The sequence below is a fragment of the Bombina bombina genome, chromosome 1 (assembly GCF_027579735.1).
Source record: "Bombina bombina isolate aBomBom1 chromosome 1, aBomBom1.pri, whole genome shotgun sequence".
In the NCBI taxonomy this organism is placed as follows: Eukaryota; Metazoa; Chordata; class Amphibia; order Anura; family Bombinatoridae; genus Bombina; species Bombina bombina.
This window is the reverse complement of record NC_069499.1, coordinates 565916705-565934938: the sequence shown is the minus strand read 5'-3', so window position 1 is coordinate 565934938 and position 18234 is coordinate 565916705. Positions and strand designations below refer to the sequence as shown.

The 18234-nt window shown below is 40.9% G+C and overlaps 1 protein-coding gene across 3 annotated transcripts in view; it reads right to left on the bottom strand.

Moving 5' to 3' along the window:
- ADARB1 (adenosine deaminase RNA specific B1) overlaps positions 1-18234 on the bottom strand; it is a 226061-nt gene that overhangs the window by 89698 nt on the left and 118129 nt on the right. The window lies entirely within an intron of this gene.

The following is an 18234-nucleotide window of genomic DNA, read 5'->3' as shown; positions in this document are numbered from 1 at the left end:
TTCTTCCATCGCCAGGGAACTCCTTGTTCCCCCCTGATGGTTGATATATGCAACAGTCGTCATGTTGTCTGATTGAAACCTTATGAATTTGGCCTTTGCTAGTTGAGGCCAAGCTTTGAGAGCATTGAATATCGCTCTCAGTTCCAGAATGTTTATCGGGAGAAGAGATTCTTCCCGAGACCATAGACCCTGAGCTTTCAGGGGTTCCCAGACCGCGCCCCAGCCCACCAGACTGGCGTCGGTCGTGACAATGACCCACTCTGGTCTGTGGAAGCTCATTCCCTGTGACAGGTTGTTCAGGGTCAGCCACCAACTGAGTGAATCTCTGGTTCCCTGATCTACTTGGATCGTCGGATACAAGTCTGTATAATCCCCATTCCACTGTCTGAGCATGCACAGTTGTAATGGTCTTAGATGAATTCGTGCAAAAGGAACTATGTCCATTGCCGCAACCATCAAACCTATTACTTCCATGCACTGCGCTATGGAAGGAAGAAGAACAGAATGAAGTACTTGACAAGAGCTTAGAAGTTTTGATTTTCTGGCCTCTGTCAGAAAAATCTTCATTTCTAAGGAGTCTATTATTGTTCCCAAGAAGGGAACTCTTGTTGACGGGGACAGAGAACTTTTTTCTATGTTCACCTTCCACCCGTGAGATCTGAGAAAGGCTAGGACAATGTCCGTATGAGCCTTTGCTTTTGACAGAGACGACGCTTGAATCAGTATGTCGTCCAAGTAAGGTACTACTGCAATGCCCCTTGGTCTTAGCACCGCTAGAAGGGACCCTAGTACCTTTGTGAAAATCCTTGGAGCAGTGGCTAATCCGAATGGAAGTGCCACAAACTGGTAATGCTTGTCCAGAAACGCAAACCTTAGGAACCGATGATGTTCCTTGTGGATAGGAATATGCAGATACGCATCCTTTAAATCCACCGTGGTCATGAATTGACCTTCCTGGATGGTAGGAAGAATTGTTCGAATGGTTTCCATTTTGAACGATGGAACCCTGAGAAATTTGTTTAGAATCTTGAGATCTAAAATTGGTCTGAATGTTCCCTCTTTTTTGGGAACTATGAACAGATTGGAGTAAAACCCCATCCCTTGTTCTCCTAATGGAACAGGATGAATCACTCCCATTCTTAACAGGTCTTCTACACAATGTAAGAATGCCTGTCTTTTTATTTGGTCTGAAGACAATTGAGACCTGTGGAACCTTCCCCTTGGGGGTAGTTCCTTGAATTCCAGGAGATAACCTTGAGAAACTATTTCTAGCGCCCAAGGATCCTGAACATCTCTTGCCCAAGCCTGAGCAAAGAGAGAGAGTCTGCCCCCCACCAGATCCGGTCCTGGATCGGGGGCCAATACTTCATGCTGTTTTAGTAGCAGTGGCAGGTTTCTTGGCCTGCTTACCCTTGTTCCAGCCTTGCATTGGTCTCCAGGCTGGTTTGGTTTGAGAACTATTACCCTCTTGCTTAGAGGGTGTAGAATTTGAGGCTGGTCCGTTTCTGCGAAAGGGACGAAAATTTGGCTTATTTTTAGCCTTAAAAGACCTATCCTGAGGAAGGGCGTGGCCCTTTCCCCCAGTGATGTCTGAAATAATCTCTTTCAAATCAGGGCCAAATAGCGTTTTACCTTTGAAAGGGATGTTAAGCAATTTGTTCTTGGAGGACACATCCGCTGACCAAGACTTTAGCCAAAGCGCTCTGCGCGCCACAATTGCAAAACCTGAATTTTTCGCCGCTAATCTAGCTAATTGCAAAGTGGCGTCTAAGATAAAAGAGTTAGCCAATTTAAGTGCTTGAACTCTGTCCATAACCTCCTCATATGAAGTCTTTATTGAGCGACTTTTCTAGTTCTTCGAACCAGAAACACGCTGCTGTAGTGACAGGAACAATGCATGAAATTGGTTGTAGAAGGTAACCTTGCTGAACAAACATCTTTTTAAGCAAACCCTCTAATTTTTTATCCATAGGATCTTTGAAAGCACAACTATCTTCTATAGGGATAGTAGTGCGTTTGTTTAGAGTAGAAACCGCCCCCTCGACCTTGGGGACTGTCTGCCATAAGTCCTTTCTGGGGTCGACCATAGGAAATAACTTTTTAAATATAGGGGGAGGAACAAAAGGTATGCCGGGCCTTTCCCATTCCTTATTTACAATGTCCGCCACCCGCTTGGGTATAGGAAAAGCATCGGGGGGCACCGGGACCTCTAGGAACTTGTCCATCTTACATAATTTCTCTGGAATGACCAAATTGTCACAATCATCCAGGGTAGATAACACCTCCTTAAGCAGAGCGCGGAGATGTTCCAATTTAAATTTAAAAATAATAACATCAGGTTCAGCTTGTTGAGAAATTTTTCCTGAATCTGAAATTTCTCCCTCAGACAAAACCTCCCTGCTGGCCCCTTCAGATTGGCGTGAGGGTACATTAGAACCATTATCATCAGCGTCCTCATGCTCTTCAGTATCTAAAACAGAGCAATCGCGCTTTCTCTGATAAGTAGGCATTTTGGACAAAATGTTTTTAATAGAATTATCCATTACAGCCGTTAATTGTTGCATAGTAAGAAGGATTGGCGCACTAGATGTACTAGGGGCCTCTTGTGTGGGCAAGACTGGTGTAGACATAGAAGGGGATGATGCAGTACCATGCTTACTCCCCTCGCTTGAGGAATCATTTTGGGCAACATCATTATCAGTGGCATCATTGTCCCTACTTTGTCCGGACACTAAGTCACATTCATCACATATATTTAAATGGGGAGGAACCTTGGCTTCCAAACATACAGAACATCGTCTATCTGATGGTTCAGACATGTTAACAGGCATAAACTTGATAACAAAGCACAAAAAACGTTTTAAAATAAAACCGTTACTGTCACTTTAAATTTTAAACTGAACACACTATTACTGAATATGCGAAAAAGTATGAAGGAATTGTTCAAAATTCACCAAAATTTCACCACAGTGTCTTAAAGCCTTAAAAGTATTGCACACCAAATTTGAAAGCTTTAACTCTTAAAATAACGGAACCGGAGCCGTTTTTACATTTAACCCCTATACAGTCCCTGGTATCAGCTTTGCTGAGACCCAACCAAGCCCAGAGGGGAATACGATACCAAATGACGCCTTCTATAAGCTTTTTCAGTGGTTCTTAGCTCCTCACACATGCATTTGCATGCCTTGCTTTCCAAAAACAACTGCGCATTAGTGGCGCGAAAATGAGGCTCTGCCTATGACTAGAAAAGGCCCCCAGTGAAAAAGGTGTCCAATACAGCGCCTGCCGTTTTTTTTAATACATCCCCAAGATTAAAAGAACTATTTATAGATAACATCCATTAAATATACTCATAATGTAATCGATTTAGCCCAGAAAAATGTCTACCAGTCTTTAAAGCCCTTGTGAAGCCCTTTATTCTTATACTAAACTAAGAAAATGGCTTACCGGTTCCCATAGGGAAAATGACAGCTTCCAGCATTACCAAGTCTTGTTAGAAATGTGTCATACCTCAAGCAGCAAAAGTCTGCTCACTGTTTCCCCCAACTGAAGTTAATTCATCTCAACAGTCCTGTGTGGAAACAGCCATCGATTTTAGTAACGGTTGCTAAAATCATTTTCCTCTTACAAACAGAAATCTTCATCTCTTTTCTGTTTCAGAGTAAATAGTACATACCAGCACTATTTTAAAATAACAAACTCTTGATTGAAGAATAAAACTACATTTAAACACCAAAAAAACTCTTAGCCATCTCCGTGGAGATGTTGCCTGTGCAATGGCAAAGAGAATGACTGGGGTAGGCGGAGCCTAGGAGGGATCATGTGACCAGCTTTGCTGGGCTCTTTGCCATTTCCTGTTGGGGAAGAGAATATCCCACAAGTAAGGATGACGCAGTGGACCGGACACACCTATGTTGGAGAAACAGACTATTGAGTAATAAAATGGCACCTCTATACCCCATTGGCCAGGCCAAAACAGAAAAAACGCTTCTTCGATAAACCGCACGGTCAGGAAAGAGGAAATAGTCTGACCACACCCGGTCATGTGGTGCGCAATGCAGGACCGCCCCTGCTATAGGAAAAAGTGCACCAAGCCCTTTCAGCCTGCGCAGCTTACAAAAACAAAAGTAAAACCTGTACATTTCAACATCTGCCTGAGCCTCATCTCACACATGTCGCAGCATAATCATAATAAAATAAATTATGTGATTAATCCCCTCTGTTCAATAATCTCCCACTGGAGATATTAACCCTTGATTCAATACAGATAAAAGGAGCCAAACTGTGACCCTGTCTTCTTGCGTTATCATATGTGTATAAAAAAAAAATTAAACTATCTTACCAGAATCTATGCCGTGGAACAGAAACACAGCCTCTCAAGTTTGACAGTCTTGTAGCATCCCTCCTGACATGGACTTGAGTGATGGATGCAGGCAGTGAAACTCATCAACACTGATTGCTTAGGAGCTGTTAATACGAGTCTGGATGGGTTCACAGAAAGACTCTCCCTGCATCTAGACTAACATTTCGTCAATTCTCTCACTGAGAGGCTGACAAGACTACTTAAAACTCCAGTCCCATTTCAAAGGGCAGATACCCCTCATAAGGAACTACTCTGTATCTTCTGACACTTCTCTGCCAACCTCCTGTGAGGAAAGGCAAAGAATGACTGGGATATGAGGGAAGAAGGAGTATTTGAGCCTTTGGCTGGGGTGTCTTTGCCTCCTCCTGATGGCCAGGTTCAGTATTTCCCAACAGTAAGGAATGATGCTGTGGACTATCCTCATATTACGAAGGAAATCCTAAAACTGAAGGTAAAGGATGTAGTGAATAATCCACAAAAGGCCTTTCCCCTGATAAAACTACAAGGAACACAAGACCAACTTTAATCCTCCTATTCCAATTATTTATTTTATAAACCTTCATAACAAAATGGTTTCCCCAGGAGTATAGAAAACACTTAAAGGGACACTGAACCCAAATTTATTCTTTCATGATTCAGATAGAGCATTCAATTTTAAGCAACTTTCTAATTTACTCCTATTATGAATTTTTCTTTGTTCTCTTGCTATGTTTATTTGAAAAAGAAGGCATCTAAGCTATTTGTTTAGTTCAGGACCCTGGAAAGCACTTATTCATTGGTGGATGAATTTATCCACCAATCAGCAAGAACAACCCAGGTTGTTCACCAAAAATGGGCCGGCATCTAAACTTAAATTCTTGCATTTCAAATAAAGATACCAAGAGAATGAAGAAAATTTGATAATAGGAGTAAATTAGATAGTTGCTTAAAATTGCATGCTCTATCTGAATCACAAAAGAAAAAATTGGGGTTCAGCATCCCTTTAAACGTTAAACCTTTGTGGGCACTGCTTGTGCTACATTTATGGAAAACTAGATTTAAGAATTGAGAAGGATTTACGGCCACCTAAATAGTTTTTATGACATGAGGAAGAAAATAACCTGTGATATTTTTGATAATTTCGAGGTTATTCATAGAAAGGACATTACTTAGGGAAACATCCCTATAGATATGCAACCATAACAACAGTCTAAATATTAGAAACAAATCACTGTTTATGGACAGAATGCGGTGTAGATTTAGTAGTTTGATAAAATGTTTCATGTACGAAAGTGAAACAAGAAAGCTATCTTATGTAGAATGAGTTTATATATTCAATAGGATTAAATATAATCAAATTAAATCAAATGGTCAAAGTCTAGATCACCCAAGCCTTGGAAACAAATGATTATTGAAAATGATTGCAGAATTATTTTTTTAAATAAAGTTCTACTTCAGGATAATTTCCCACATTTGAAAACAGGGGCAAAAAAAAAAAAGAATAGAAAGATTAACTTCATCTAGGAGGGATAGATTCCTTTGCCATATATACCATTAATCAAAAATTAGGTCTATACTATACTAGAGGGAATGTGAACCCCCCCCACTTAAGGTATTAAATACTTAAGTGGGGGTTCACACTGTAGCAGTATATACAATAGAAAGAAGAGCTGACAAAACATAATTTATGTAAGAACTTACCTGATAAATTCATTTCTTTCATATTGGCAAGAGTCCATGAGCTAGTGACATATGGGATATACAATCCTACCAGGAGGGGCAAAGTTTCCCAAACCTCAAAATGCCTATAAATACACCCCTCACCACACCCACAATTCAGTTTAACGAATAGCCAAGCAGTGGGGTGATAAAGAAAGTAGTACAATGCATCAACAAAGGAAATTTGGAAATAATTGTGCTTTATACAAAAAATCATAACCACCATAAAAAAGGGTGGGCCTCATGGACTCTTGCCAATATGAAAGAAATGAATTTATCAGGTAAGTTCTTACATAAATTATGTTTTCTTTCATGTAATTGGCAAGAGTCCATGAGTAGAATGAGCTGTAATTCTCTGAGGCGGGCCTGACCCGACTCCAAATAAGCTTGATGAATCAAAAGTTTCAACCAAGAAGCCAAGGAAATAGCAGAAGCCTTCTGACCTTTCCTAGGACCAGAAAATAAAACAAATAGACTGGAAGTCTTCCTGAAATCTTTAGTAGTTTCCACATAATATTTCAAAGCTCTTACCACATCCAAAGAATGTAAGGATCTCTCCAAAGAATTTCTAGGATTAGGACATAAGGGAGGGACAACAGTTCTCTACTAATGTTGTTAGAATTCACAACCTTAGGTAAAAATTGAAAAGAAGTCCGCAAAACTGCCTTATCCTGATGAAAAATCAGAAAAGGAGACTCACAAGAAAGAGCAGATAACTCAAACTCTTCTAGCAGAAGAGATGGCCAAAAGAAAAAAACACTTTCCAAGAAAGTAGTTTAATGTCTAAAGAATGCATAGGTTCAAATGGAGGAGCCTGTAAAGCCTTCAGAACCAAATTAAGACTCCAAGGAGGAGAAATTGACTTAATGACAGGCTTAATACGAATTAAAGCCTGTACAAAAAACAGTGTATATCAGGAAGTATAGCAATCTTTCTGTGAAATAAAACAGAAAGAGCGGAGATTTGTCCTTTCAAGGATCTTGCAGACAAACCCTTATCCAAACCATCCTGAGGAAACTGTAAAATTCTAAGAATTCTAAAAGAATGCCAGGAGAATTTATGAGAACACCACCATAAAATGTAAGTCTTCCAAACTCTATAATAAATCTTTCTAGAGACCGATTTACGAGCTTGTAACATAGTATTAATCACTGAGTCAGAGAAACCTCTATGACTTAGTACTAAGCGTTCAATTTCGATACCTTCAAATTTAATGATTTGAGATCCTGATGGAAAAACGGACCTTGAGATAGTAGGTCCGGCCATAACGGAAGTGGCCAAGGCGGGCAACTGGACATCCGAACCAGATCCGCATACCAAAACCTGTGTGGCCATGCTGGAGCCACCAGCAACACAAAAGACTGTTCCATGATGATTTTGGAGATCACTCTTGGAAGGAGAACTAGAGGCGGGAAGATGTAAGCAGGTTGATAACACCAAGGAAGTGTCAGCGCATCCACTGCTTCTGCCTGAACATCCCTGGACCTGGACAGGTATCTGGGAAGTTTCTTGTTTAGATGAGAGGCCATGAGATCTCTCTCTGGAAGACCCCACATCTGAACAATCTGAGAAAACACATCTGGATGGAGAGACCACTCCCCTGGATGTAAAGTCTGGCGGCTGAGATAATCCGCCTCCCAATTGTCTACACCTGAGATATGCACCGTAGAGATTAGACAGGAGCTGGATTCCGCCCAAGCAAGTATCCAAGATACTTCTTTCATAGCTTGGGGACTGTGAGTCCCACCCTAATGATTGACATAAGCCACAGTTGTGATATTGTCTGTCTGAAAACAAATGAACGGTTCTCTCTTTAGCAGAGGCCAGAACTGAAGAGCCCTGAGAATTGCACTGAGTTCTAAAAACATAATTTATGCTTACCTGATAAATGTATTTCTCTTGTAGTGTATCCAGTCCACGGATCATCCATTACTTGTGGGATATTCTCCTTCCCAACAGGAAGTTGCAAGAGGATCACCCACAGCAGAGCTGCTATATAGCTCCTCCCCTCACTGCCATATCCAGTCATTCGACCGAAACAAGCAGAGAAAGGAGAAACCATAGGGTGCAGTGGTGACTGTAGTATAATTAAAATTTAGACCTGCCTGAAAAGGACAGGGCGGGCCGTGGACTGGATACACTACAAGAGAAATAAATTTATCAGGTAAGCATAAATTATGTTTTCTCTTGTTAAGTGTATCCAGTCCACGGATCATCCATTACTTGTGGGATACCAATACCAAAGCTAAAGTACACGGATGATGGGAGGGACAAGGCAGGAACTTAAACGGAAGGAACCACTGCCTGTAGAACCTTTCTCCCAAAAACAGCCTCCGAAGAAGCAAAAGTATCAAATTTGGAAAATTTGGAAAAAGTATGAAGGGAAGACCAAGTTGCAGCCTTGCAAATCTGTTCAACAGAGGCCTCATTTTTAAAGGCCAAGGTGGAAGCCACAGCTCTAGTAGAATGAGCTGTAATCCTTTCAGGAGGCTGCTGTCCAGCAGTCTCATAGGCTAAACGGATTATACTCCGAAGCCAAAAATAAAGAGGTTGCCGAGGCCTTCTGACCTCTCCTCTGTCCAGAGTAAACAACAAACAGGTTAGATGTTTGGCGAAAATCTTTAGTAGCCTGTAAGTAAAACTTCAAGGCACGGACTACATCTAGATTATGCAAAAGACGTTCCTTCTTTGAAGAAGGATTAGGACATAATGATGGAACAACAATCTCTTGATTGATATTCTTGTTAGAAACCACCTTAGGTAAAAACCCAGGTTTTGTACGCAGAACAACTTTATCTGAATGAAAGATCAGATAAGGAGAATCACAATGTAAGGCAGATAACTCCGAGACTCTTCAAGCCGAGGAAATAGCCATCAGAAAAAGAACTTTCCATGAAAGAAGTTTGATATCAATAGAATGAAGGGGTTCAAACGGAACCCCTTGAAGAACTTTAAGAACCAAGTTTAAGCTCCATGGAGGAGCAACAGGTTTAAACACAGGCTTAATTCTAACTAAAGCCTGACAAAATGCCTGAACGTCTGGAACTTCTGCCAGACGCTTGTGTAAAAGAATAGACAGAGCAGAAATCTGTCCCTTTAAAGAACTAGCTGATAATCCTTTGTCCAAACCCTCTTGGAGGAAGGACAATATCCTAGGAATCCTAACCCTACTCCATGAGTAATTCTTGGATTCACCCCAATGAAGATATTTACACCATATCTTGTGGTAAATTTTCCTGGTGACAGGCTTTCGTGCCTGTATTAAGGTATCAATTACCGACTCGGAGAAGCCACGCTTTGATAGGATCAAGCGTTCAATCTCCATGCAGTCAGTCTCAGAGAAAGTAGATTCGGATGATTGAAAGGACCTTGTATTAGAAGGTCTTGTCTCAGAGGCAGAGTCCATGGTGGAAAGGATGACATGTCCACTAGGTCTGCATACCAGGTCCTGCGTGGCCATGCAGGCGCTATTAATATCACTGATGCTCTTTCCCGTTTGATTTTGGCAATCAGACGAGGGAGCAGAGGAAACGGTGGAAACACATAAGCCAGGTTGAAGAACCAAGGCGCTGCTAGAGCATCTATCAGTGCCGCTTCTGGGTCCCTGGACCTGGATCCGTAACAAGGAAGCTTGGCGTTCTGGCGAGACGCCATGAGATCCAATTCTGGTTTGTCCCAACAGAGAACCAATTGAGCAAACACCTCCGGGTGGAGTTCCCATTCCCCCGGATGAAAAGTCTGACGACTTAGAAAATCCGCCTCCCAGTTCTCTACACCTGGGATATGGATCGCTGACAGGTGGCAAGAGTGAGTCTCTGCCCAGCGAATTATCTTGGAGACTTCTGACATCGCTAGGGAACTCCTGGTTCCCCCTTGATGGTTGATGTAAGCCACAGTCGTGATGTTGTCCGACTGAAATCTGATGAACCTCAGTGTTGCTTGCTGAGGCCAAGCCAGAAGAGCATTGAATATTGCTCTTAACTCCAGAATATTTATTGGGAGGAGTTTCTCCTCCTGAGTCCATGAACCCTGAGCCTTCAGGGAGTTCCAGACTGCACCCCAACCTAGAAGGCTGGCATCTGTTGTTACAATTGTCCAATCTGGTCTGCGAAAGGTCATACCCTTGGACAGATGGGCCCGAGATAACCACCAGAGAAGAGAATCTCTGGTTTCCTGATCCAGATTTAGTAGAGGGGACAAATCTGTGTATCCCCATTCCTCTGACTGAGCATGCATAATTGCAGCAGTCTGAGATGCAGGCGCGCGAATGGCACTATGTCCATCGCCGCTACCATTAAGCCGATTACTTCCATGCACTGAGCCACCGTGGGGCGCGGAATGGAGTGAAGAACACGGCAAGCATTTAGAAGTTTTGATAACCTGGACTCCGTCAGGTAAATTTTAATTTCTACAGAATCTATTAGAGTCCCTAGGAAGGAAACCCTCGTGAGAGGAGATAGAAAACTCTTTTCTTCGTTCACTTTCCACCCATGCGACCTCAGGAATGCCAGAACTATCTCTGTATGAGATTTGGCAATTTGAAAGCTTGACGCCTGTATCAGGATATCGTCCAGGTAAGGAGCCACCGCTATGCCTCGCGGTCTTAGGACTGCCAGAAGTGAGCCCAGAACCTTTGTAAAAGTTCTTGGGGCTGTAGCCAACCCGAATGGAAGAGCTACAAATTGGTAATGCCTGTCTAGAAAAGCAAACCTCAGGAACGGATGATGATTCTTGTGAATCAGAATGTGAAGGTAGGCATCCTTTAAGTCCACTGTGGTCATGTACTGACCCTCTTGGATCATGGGTATAATGGTTCGAATAGTTTCCATCTTGAATGACCGAACTCTGAGGAATTTGTTTAGGATCTTTAAATCCAAAATTGGTCTGAAGGTTCCCTCTTTTTTGGGAACCACAAACAGATTTGAATAAAACCCCTGTCCTTGTTCCGTCCGCGGAACTGGATTGATCACTCCCATTACAAGGAGATCTTGTACGCAGCTTAGGAATGCCTCTTTCTTTATCTGGTTTGCAGATAATCTTGAAAGGTGAAATCTCCCTTGTGGAGGAGAAGCTTTGAAGTCCAGAAGATATCGCTGAGATATGATCTCCAACGCCCAGGGATCCTGAACATCTCTTGCCCATGCCTGGGCGAAGAGAGAGAGTCTGCCCCCTACTAGATCCGTTGTCGGATAGGGGGCCGCTGCTTCATGCTGTCTTAGAGGCAGCAGCAGGCTTTCTGGCCTGCTTGCCCTTGTTCCAGGACTGGTTAGGTTTCCAGGCCTGCTTGGATTGAGCAAAAGTTCCCTCTTGTTTTGAAGCAGAGGAAGTTGATGCTGCACCTGCCTTGAAATTTCGAAAGGCACGAAAATTAGACTGTTTGGCCTTTGATTTGGCCCTGTCCTGAGGAAGGGTATGACCCTTACCTCCAGTAATGTCAGCAATAATTTCTTTTAAACCAGGCCCGAATAAGGTCTGCCCCTTGAAAGGAATGTTGAGTAATTTAGACTTTGAAGTCTCATCAGCTGACCAGGATTTGAGCCATAGCGCCCTACGCGCCTGGATGGCGAATCCGGAATTCTTAGCCGTTAGTTTAGTCAAATGAACAATGGCATCAGAAACAAATGAGTTAGCTAGCTTAAGAGTTCTAAGCTTGTCAACAATTTCAGTCAATGGAGCTGTATGGATGGCCTCTTCCAGGGCCTCAAACCAGAATGCCGCCGCAGCAGTGACAGGCTCAATGCATGCAAAGGGCTGTAAAATAAAACCTTGTTGAATAAACGTTTTCTTAAGGTAACCCTCCAATTTTTTATCCATTGGATCTGAAAAAGCACAACTGTCCTCAACCGGGATAGTGGTACGCTTTGCTAAAGTAGAAACTGCTCCCTCCACCTTAGGGACAGTCTGCCATAAGTCCCGTGTAGTGGCATCTATTGAAACATTTTTCTAAATATAGGAGGTGGGGAAAAGGGCACACCGGGCCTATCCCACTCCTTACTAATAATTTCTGTAAGCCTTTTAGATATTGGAAAAACATCAGTACTCACCGGCACAGCGTAGTATTTATCCAGCCTACACAATTTCTCTGGCACTGCAATTGTGTCACAGTCATTCAGAGCAGCTAATACCTCCCCAAGCAATACACGGAGGTTCTCAAGCTTAAATTTAAAATTAGAAATCTCTGAATCGGGTCTCCCCGATTCAGAGACGTCACCCACAGACTGAAGCTCTCCGTCCTCAGGTTCTGCATATTGTGACACAGTATCAGACATGGCTCTTACAGCATCTACGCGCTCTGTATCTCGTCTAACCCCAGAGCTATCGCGCTTGCCTCTCAATTCAGGCAATCTGGATAATACCTCTGACAGGGTATTATTCATGATTGCAGCCATGTCCTGCAAAGTAATCGCTATGGGCGTCCCTGATGTACTTGGCGCCATATTAGCGTGCGTCCCTTGAGCGGGAGGCGAAGGGTCCGACACGTGGGGAGAGTTAGTCGGCATAACCTACCCCTCGACAGACCCCTCTGGTGACAATTCTTTTATAGATAAAGACTGATCTTTACTGTTTAAGGTGAAATCAATACATTTAGTACACATTCTCCTATGGGGCTCCACCATGGCTTTTAAACATAATGAACAAGTATCCTCTGTTTCAGACATGTTTGTACAGACTAGCAATGAGACTAGCAAGCTTGGAAAACACTTTAAAGCAAGTTAACAAGCAATATAAAAAACGCTACTGTGCCTTTAAGAGAAACAAATTTTGACAAAATTTGAAATAACAGTGAAAAAAGGCAGTTACACTAACAAAATTTTTACACTGTATGTAACAAGTCAGCAGAGCATTGCACCCACTTGCAAATGGATGATTAACCCCTTAATAACAAAAACAGAATAATAAATGACAAAAACGTTTTTTTAAACACAGTCACAACAACTGCCACAGTCTACTGTGATTGTTACCCTCCTCAAACACGACTTTGAAGCCTTTTGAGCCCTTCAGAGATGTCCTGGATCATGCAGGAAGAAGCTGAATGTCTCTGTCAGTATTTTTAGCTACACAGAAAAGCACTAAAATAGGCCCTTCCCACTCATATTGCAACAGTGGATAGCCTCAGGAACTGTTTCTAGGCAAAAATCAAACCAGCCATGTGGAAAAAAACTAGGCCCCAATAAGTTTTGTCACCAAACATATATAAAAACGATTAAACATGCCAGCAAACGTTTTATATTAAACTTTTATAAGAGTATGTATCTCTATTAATAAGCCGGATACCAGTCGCTATCACTGCATTTAAGGCTTTACTTACATTAATCCGGTATCAGCAGCATTTTCTAGCAAATTCCATCCCTGGAAAAATATTAACTGCACATACCTTATTGCAGGAAAACCTGCACGCCATTCCCTCTCTGAAGTTACCTCACTCCTCAGAATATGTGAGAACAGCAATGGATCTTAGTTACTTCTGCTAAGATCATAGAAATCACAGGCAGATTCTTCTTCTAATGCTGCCTGAGATGAAACAGTACACTCCGGTACCATTTAAAAATAACAAACTTTTGATTGAAGTTAAAAAACTAACTATAATACACCACTCTCCTCTTACTACATCCATCAATGTTGAGAGTTGCAAGAGAATGACTGGGTATGGCAGTGAGGGGAGGAGCTATATAGCAGCTCTGCTGTGGGTGATCCTCTTGCAACTTCCTGTTGGGAAGGAGAATATCCCACAAGTAATGGATGATCCGTGGACTGGATACATTTAACAAGAGAAATATTTATTGGTAATCTCGCCTCTTGAGATTTCCAAACCCCTTGTGCTGTCAGAGATCCCCAAACAGCTCCCCAACCTGAAAGACACGCATCTGTTGAGATCACAGTCCAGGTTGGCCGAACAAAAGAAGCCCCTTGAACCAAACGATGGTGATCTATCCACCATGTCAGAGAGTGTTGTACATTGGGATTCAAGGATATTAATTGTGATATCTTTCTATAATCCCTGCACCATTGATTCAGCATATAAAGCTGTAGAGGTCTCATGTGAAAACGAGCAAAGGGGATCGCGTCAGATGCTGCAGTCATGAGACCTAAAACTTCCATGCACATAGCCACTGAAGGGAATGACTGAGACTGAAGGTGCCGGCATGCTGCGACCAAATTTAAACGTCTCTTGTCTGTTAGAGACAGAGTCATGGACACTGAATCTATCTGGAAGCCTAAAAAGGTGACCCTTGTCTGAGGAATCAAGAAACTTTTTGGTAAATTGATCCTCCAACCATGTTTCCGAAGAAACAACACAAGTTGATTTGTGTGAAACACCGCAATACCCTGTTCTCTGATTACAGATAGTAGGGCACCCAGAACCTTTGAAAAGATTCTTGAAGCTGTTGCTAGGCCAAATGGAAGAGCAACAAAATTGGTAATGCTTGTCTAGAAAAGAGAATCTCAGAAACTGATAGTGTTCTGGATGAATCGGAATATGAAGGTATGCATCCTGCAAGTCTATTGTGGACATATAATGTCCTTGCTGAACAAAAGACAGAATAGTCCTTATAGTCACCATCTTGAAAGTTGGTAATCTTACATAACTATTCAAAAATTTCAGATCCAGAACTGGTCTGAATAAATTTTCTTTCTTTGGTACAATGAATAGGTTTGAATAAAACCCCAAACCTTGTTCCTGAGGAGGAACTGGCATGATTACCCCTGAAGACTCCAGGTTTGAAACACACTTCAGAAAAGCCTGAGCTTTTACTGGATTTACAGGGATACGTGAGAGAAAAAATCTCACAGGAGGTCTTACTCTGAATCCTATTCGATACCCTTGAGAGACAATGCTCTGAATCCAATGATTGTGGACAGATTGTATCCAAAAATCCTTGAAAAACCTTAATCTGCCCCCTACCAGCTGAGCTGGAATGAGGGCCACACCTTCATGCAGACTTAGGGGCTGACTTTGGTTTCCTAAATGGCTTGGATTTATTCCTATTTGAGGAAGGCTTCAAATTGGAAGCAGATTCCTTGGGGGGAGGATTGAGTTTTTGTTCCTTATTCTGACGAAAGGAACGAAAAACGGTTAGAAGCCTTAGATTTACCCTTAGGTTTTTTATCCTGAGGCAGAAAAACTCCTTTTCCCCCAGTGATAGTTGAAATAATAGAATCCAACTGAGAACCAAATAAATTATTACCTTGGAAAGAAAGAGATAGCATCTAGATTTAGATGTCATATCAGCATTCCAAGATTTAAGCCACAAAGCTCTTCTAGCTAATACAGCTAAAGACATGGATCTAACATCAATTTTGATAATATCAAAAATGGCATCACAAATAAAATGATTAGCATGTTGCAGTAAGCGAATAATGCTAGATATGTCAGAATCCAATTCTTGTTGCGCTAAATTCTCCAACCAGAAAGTTGATGCAGCCGCAACATCAGCCAAAGAAATAGCAGGTCTGAGAAGATGACCTGAATATAAATAGGCCTTCCTTAGATAAAAGATTCAAGCTTCCTATCTAAAAGATCCTTAAAGGAGGTACTATCTTCCATAGGAATAGTGGTACGTTTAGCAAGAGTAGAAATAGCCCCATCAACTTTGGGTATTTTTTTCCCAAAACTATATAGATTTTGCTGGTAAAGGATACAATTTTTTAAACCTTGAAGAAGGAATAAAAGAAGTACCTGGCTTATTCCATTCCCTAGAAATCATATCAGAAATAGCCTCAGGAATAGGAAAAACCCCTGGAGAAACCACAGGAGGTTTAAAAACAGCATGTAAACGTTTATTAGACTGAACGTCAATAGGACTGGTTACCTCAATATCCAAAGTAATTAACACTTCTTTTAATAAAGAACGCATATACTCTAATTTAAATAAATAAGTAGATTTGTCAGTGTCAATGTCTGAGGAAGGATCTTCTGTCTCAGATAGATCCTCATCAGAAGAGGATAAATTATTATGTTGTTGGTCATTTGAAATTTCATCAGCTAAATGAGAAGTTTTAAAAGACCTTTTACGTTTATTAGAAGGTGGAAATGCAGACAAAGCCTTCAGAATAGAATCAGAAACAAATTCTTTAAAATGTACAGGTATAGCATGCAAATTAGAAGTTGAACGAACTGCAATTGGCAATGTACTATTACTGATGGAAACACTATCTGCATGTAAAAGTTTATCATGACAACTATTACAAATGACATTCGGTGAAATAATTTCTACAATTTTACAACAAATGCACTTAGCTTTGGTAGAACCGATGTCAGGCAGCAATGTTCCAGCAGAAACTTCTGAGACAGGATCAGATTGGGACATCTTGCACAATGTAAAAGAAAAAAACAACATATAAAGCAAAATTATCTATTTCCTTATATGACAGTTTCAGGAATGGGAAAAAATGCAATAGCATAGGCCTCTGATAGAGAGAAAAAAAAAAAAGCAAGAGGCAAACATATAAGGGGTATTGAAATAATGAAAAAGTTTGGCGCCAAGTATGACGCACAACGTAACGTAAACTTTTTTGGCGCCAAAAATAACCGGAAATGACACACTCGCGTCACTAATGACGCCACCGTGTGAAAGGTCTCGGCGTCATGAAGCTGCGTCATAAACGTATTTTTTCGTGCCAAAAATATTTTCTCGCCAAGAATGACGCAATAAAGTTTAGCATTTGACGCACCCGCAGGCCTAATACCCGCAATTGCAAGAAGTAGTCAATTGAAAAAAGACTAAACCCCAGGTAAGAAATACATTTCTTAAAATGTTTATATTCCCCAAATATGAAATGGACAGTCTGCAGAAGGAAATTCATGAACCTGACTCATGGCAAATATAAGTACAATACATATATTTAGAACTTTATATAAATGCATAAAGTGCCAAACCATAGCTGAGAGTTTCTTAAGTAATGAAAACATACTTACCAAAAGACACCCATCCACATATAGCAGATAGCCAAACTAGTACTAAAACAGTTATTAGTAGAGGTAATGGTAAATTGAGAGTATATCGTCGATCTGAAAAGGGAGGTAGGAGATGAATCTCTACGACCGATAACAGAGAATCTATGAAATAGACCCCCGGTTAGGGAAATCATTGTATTCAAATAAGTGATACTCCCTTCACGTCCCTCTGACATTCGCTGTACTCTGAGAGGAATCGGACTTCAACAATGCTGAGAAGGGCATATCAACGTAGAAATCTTAGCACAAACTTACTTCACCACCTCCATAGGAGGCAAAGTTTGTAAATCTGAATTGTGGGTGTGGTGAAGGGTGTATTTATAGGCATTTTGAGGTTTGGGAAACTTTGCCCCTCCTGATAGGAGTGTATATCCCATATGTCACTAGCTCATGGACTCTTGCGAATTACATGAAAGAAAAGACAGTACATTTAAGAAGATTGGAACATCTAAATAAGTGTAGAGCTCCCTACCTATTAGTAAGAAACCTTAGTATGTTTCTTGAAATATTTGAATATTTGTTTTTCCAGGGATATATAAACTTAACACAAACAATACAAGGGACAAAGATATGTATCCAACTTTTAAACATAAAAACAACATTATTATTTTTAATCTCAGTAACCTTGATATAGATCGAGATGGTATGAGAGTATACGGTATGCCAATTGTAAATGTACTGGGCAATGAAGTGGCATACTTTACCCCTTTCCCTACCAATAAATAAAGAACACAAGATTATTTAAAGGTATAAAAGCAGCATATTAAGGCAGATAAGAGCCAAAATGTCAATCAAATCTGCCCACGTTTTATTTTAAAGTGTTAGCTTAATTATCAGGGTAGACTTACACAAAAACTCTTGAATTCCCATATAGTATCTATACCTATCGCCTTTACTGGAAGTCTATTCCATGAACATGCCACACATTTGTAAAGAAGTGGCTGTGTAAATTACATCTGAATTTATTAAACGCCAAACATAACATGTGACCTTGTGTTCTGCTATTGCTCTTTTTTTAGGTAAAATACATTCATCTACAACTTCATTTAGTCCCTTAATAAAAAAATAAAATAAATTAAAATCTAAAACTAAATTAGTTATGACTAATGGTATGGACAGTGGTTAATAAATAGCAAAATAGTTTACTAGGGTCAATGGAAAAAACGTTATAGAACACTCAACATTACACAGAGAAAAAAAAAATCTTACATATCTG